Source organism: Acomys minous (assembly GCF_964271855.1).
Source record: "Acomys minous genome assembly, chromosome: 1".
Lineage (NCBI taxonomy): Eukaryota > Metazoa > Chordata > Mammalia > Rodentia > Muridae > Acomys > Acomys minous.
Genome location: NC_140483.1, coordinates 101,180,908 through 101,185,318, shown reverse-complemented (window position 1 = coordinate 101,185,318; position 4,411 = coordinate 101,180,908). Strand labels below are relative to the sequence as shown.

Here is a 4,411-nt window from a genome sequence, read left to right as displayed (position 1 = left end):
CACAACTCCTTTGCTATGATTTTTATTATTTTTACTTAGTCTCTGTGATTCTCTTCCTCCTCCACTTCCTGTGTACATGAATGTGCATGCACATGCCACAAGATATGAGTGAAGATCAGAGAATCATGGGAATTGTTTCTTTCCTTCTACCTGTGATATATAGGTGTAGAACTCAGGTTATCAGGCTTGGAGGCAAGCATCTTTACCTGCTTAGCCATCTAACTGATGCTGGTTTGATTTTAGTCATTTTGAATATATTAAGACTTGTGTGAACTGATATAAAGGATATCTTGTTATATCTTTTTGAGAATATTTACATGTGTTTACATTTGTCTTGGAGGCAGTAGTGCAGTACTTATACACTATTGCTTGATGATGTTAATTTCTGTTCTGTTTTTTATGTTATGCCCAGTTGTTTTATGTTATGTTATGTCCAGTTGTTAGCATGATATTGCAATCCTTAACTATGATTGAGACTTTATACATTTTTCTCTCAATTCAATTAACTTTTTCCTCACATTGTTTACACTTCATAGTGCTTACACATTGAGGGTTACAATTTTTACGGTGTACTGACTCTTTTATCATTTTATGTAATTTTCCTTTGACAATTTTCTTTACTCTGAAGTTCATATTATTTAGTTTAAGAGCACCCTCTTGACCAATGTTTATATGATGTTTTCCACCATTTTTGTTCAACAATCCAACTTTCCTGTATTGTTATATAAGTTACAATATGTTTTTCTAAAATTAGTTTTGCCAGCCACACTGTCTTTCTATTGTTGTACTTAAGTGGTTTATGCCTTATTACTGGCATGTTAATGATTGAGAATAATTAAATAGGTCATTGATTTCTATTGTTCTCTCTTTTCCATTTGTCGGTTTTTTCTCTTACTATCTACGGGAAGGAAAATTTTGTCGTCTCAGAATCATAAACCCAGAGAAAGCAAACTTTAGGAATATCTTTTCTTTCATTCGTTTTTAAAAAATTTTCTGTCACTGTACTTCTATTCACATCATATATTTTGGAATTTTTCCAGAGGCCTGAAAAGAAAAGACAGAATAGGATGTGAGCTAGAAGGAAAAAGGGTGGGGAGGATATGTCTCTATTTCCCTCATATCTTCCTTTGCCCCGCCACAAGAGAGCAAACACATAAGGGAAGGAGAGGCACAGTTGCTCCCTCCCCTGGAAAGATGCATAGAGTCACACCTACGCACACAGCGGACTTTCCACTCCACTCCACAGGTTGGGCCATCACAGAGAAGCAAAGCAATTCCAGGGCCAAGGGAAGGAAACAGCGAGGTCTCATTGTCTACAGGCAGCTGGCCCCTTCCTTTCTCACTCCTGTTCTATCCCCAATGTCTACTGTACACCCAACCTCTTTGCTTGGCCATTCTTCTATGGCCACCAGCTCGTTCTTGCTGTTGGGGACAAAAAGAAAAAGGGTATAGAGCAGGGGACTAAAGTCCAACCCTGAATCTATGTCTCTCCTGACAGATGGTCTGTCTCCTGCCCGAAGTGGTAAAGGTTGAGGGCAGGCTCTTAGCTGAACACTCTCTGGTATAAGTAGATGTACCTCAGATCTTTGGGTGACTTTTCTAGAGGCTCACACTTTCCAGTCATTGTATATCACTCATTTGCCTTCTTTCTTGATGTGGCAGACATGGTGAACACACACAGTGGAAGCAGCCATGTGATTAATGAAGGCAAAGAGTTGATACTTTCCCAAACCATCCTGAACAGTAAGTCTGACTGGTACAGATTCAGAGATGGAGTCAGCAGCTGAGCATGCCTCTGAGAGGTCCATAGCAGCTTCTGAATCTAGGTCATCAATGTGACCGAAGATCCAGTCTAAAGCCTGCTCTAAGCTATTGTTTGTGGCCCTTAGAGATTACAGGGCCTGGTCCCTTGAGATTCCCACAGTCCTCTGGTGGAGGATCAGCTGCTGCACTTGTGGAGCCAGGCTCACTGGAGCAGGGCAGGATGAGGGCATTTGAAAAATCTGCATCATCCATATGTGACATGACCCATGTTCATGGCTGCCTCAGTACCACTGTTTTCTGGGTAGTGGACAGATTTCCACCAGGCATCCACAAGGAAGCCCATTTCCACCAACTGTATGATGACTGTTTCATCCAACATGGGTGCTTTGGGCACTATCAGAGCAACCAGGAGTCGGGTAGTGTCAGGTATCTCATCCTCTTCCAGCTGTAGCCACGTGCCCCTCATCCAGCTCCTCTCTCATCTTAATGGACACATTCAGCTTTCTGGCACCCAGTCGAAGGCAAAGGTGAACTTCTTGATCTGGATGACCAGGTTATCAGGGAAGGAGGCAAACCATGTGGTCCTGACAGCTACTGATTTTGCCTGTAGGGATGTGCTCCTGAAGTCACTCACCTGCTCAGGGGCACCATAAATTTCCAGGCAGGAGCTGAAGGGCAGCTAGGCCCAACCCAGTCTAGCAGCGGCATTTTCTCCTCTTCGGCTTACCAATTTTTCTTTGTATACTCTAGAAGCTCCTCTTTGTTAAGGGCTGCACCCATGGGCGCCAACAACTGCATGGTGTAGTCAGCTCGTCGAGTGTACTTAACCTTCTCTGTGTCCAGGCATTTGATCTTGTCTTCCACCAAGAAGCAGAACAATTCATCTGGAATTTCAGAACTGCGGCTATTCCTCTACACCATATTGAGAAGGTAATGGAAGAATTCCTGTGCATCCTGCTGCTGATTGGTGGAGAACTCAGAGTAGCCCTTACCAATGTGGGAGGGCCTTGAACAGTCAAGGGGTAATTACATTTTGAAATCCATTCTGTATCTGCTCCACATCACCTGGCTCCATTGCTGGCTTGGAATATTCTCCAGAGAGAAGGCCATGGCCTAGCGTGGCCACCAGGGTTCTGAAGTCTTGGGTAAGGTCTATTGGGGCATTCTGGAAGATAGTCTTCAATTTGTCCACATACTTCCTCTCAAAGTCAGGAATGTTGAGGAGCACCTGGACCATGGAGTTGAGGTAGCAGCTGTTACCCAGGTTCTCAATGCCCCTGTAACCAGACCCAAACAGAGTCTTGAGTGTCACACCTGACTCCTAGATCAGCTGCCACTTACTGATCTGCTAGCTCATGTCTGTCTTCAGCTCAGTCATTGTATTATCTGTCTTCTGCATCTTCAGCATGTCAATGCTAAGTGAGACAAGTGCTCTGCCACACTAGGGTTAAGAACTATGCCATCCTCATAAGAATACACATCAGCTCCACCTGGCATGATGGCACCCAGCATAACAGCTAAGGGACAGCTGGTTTCCCTGTAATGCTCCACAGCATGGTTGTTGCCCCTGATTTCCATCAAAGTCACATTAGCCACAGAGGATGGAACCATCTATCAGGTTGAGCCACAGGTTCTCTCTCATGTCACATTTGGAGCACTTGCAGCCACAAGGAGGGATACAAGCAGCATTGCCCAGCTGCTTGAGTCTGAAGGCATGCTTGTACACCCGACGGACTTCCCCATCCCAAGCCTGTACCTCCTACCTGTGAGAGGTTGAATCATGTGAGAGCACTGGTCCACTGCACTGTTTACCTGATTTCTGAGAATGTCTGAAATCTCCCACAACCCATGCTGGGCAATCTACTGGTAATCATTGAAGTTCAACCCACCTTCAACACCAACTGCCAGCCAAGTGGGCTTCTTACGAGATGGGATTCCATTGCCTGCACTAGTATCTATTCTTTTGGCTGATGGGTCCTCTGGAGGTGCAGGTAGAAACGTTGACCTGTATTGTTGAAATATCTCTCCATATACTGTTTTCCAAATGCCAGGAATGTGTTCATGCAGATGTAGACCCCAGCCTCAGACTCTAATGCATTGAAGGAGAAAGTACACTCGTCCTTGTAGACCTGGTCTCCCACCTTGGGGAAACAGAATGTTGGTAACACTTACACAAGGGCCTCTTCACTGTGCTCCTCCATGACGCCAGTAGCAGCATCTCTTCACACAATAACTCCCACTGTCCCTCAGTGTTGTCTATAGAAATTTTTATTTGAAATTTCCACAGACATATTTACACGTGCTTTGAAATGTTCCAATGACGCGTGGAAAACTGAGTCTCCATTATGTCATTTCATCCTACTTCATTTATATAGAAAACTAAAATACAAAATATTATACATACTAATATTTTCTTGATAATATTCCTTCTTCTTCTCTTATATCCCCACACCTTTAGTCACTACCACCTGTTTCTAAAATTCTCTTTAGTCATTCTCCTTGTATATACTAAAACATTTTAATGTTTCTTTCTCTAGACAAACCCACTTCTGATATACATGACGGGTTCTAATACAAATATCTGAAAATCAATGTTTATTGCTGCACTGTTCAGTGTTTAAAAAAATGGGGGGGGGGGCGTGGAAGA

At 43.5% G+C, this 4,411-nt stretch overlaps 1 pseudogene across 1 annotated transcript; it reads right to left on the bottom strand.

The window, feature by feature from the left end:
- Window positions 1-1,543: 1,543 nt before the first annotated feature.
- Window positions 1,544-3,965, bottom strand: LOC311593254 (ubiquitin carboxyl-terminal hydrolase 5-like; annotated as a pseudogene). Its single transcript has 2 exons — window positions 3,577-3,965; window positions 1,544-3,523 (listed from the first exon to the last, which is right to left on the bottom strand). The product of its transcript is annotated as a ubiquitin carboxyl-terminal hydrolase 5-like (transcript).
- Window positions 3,966-4,411: the final 446 nt, after the last annotated feature.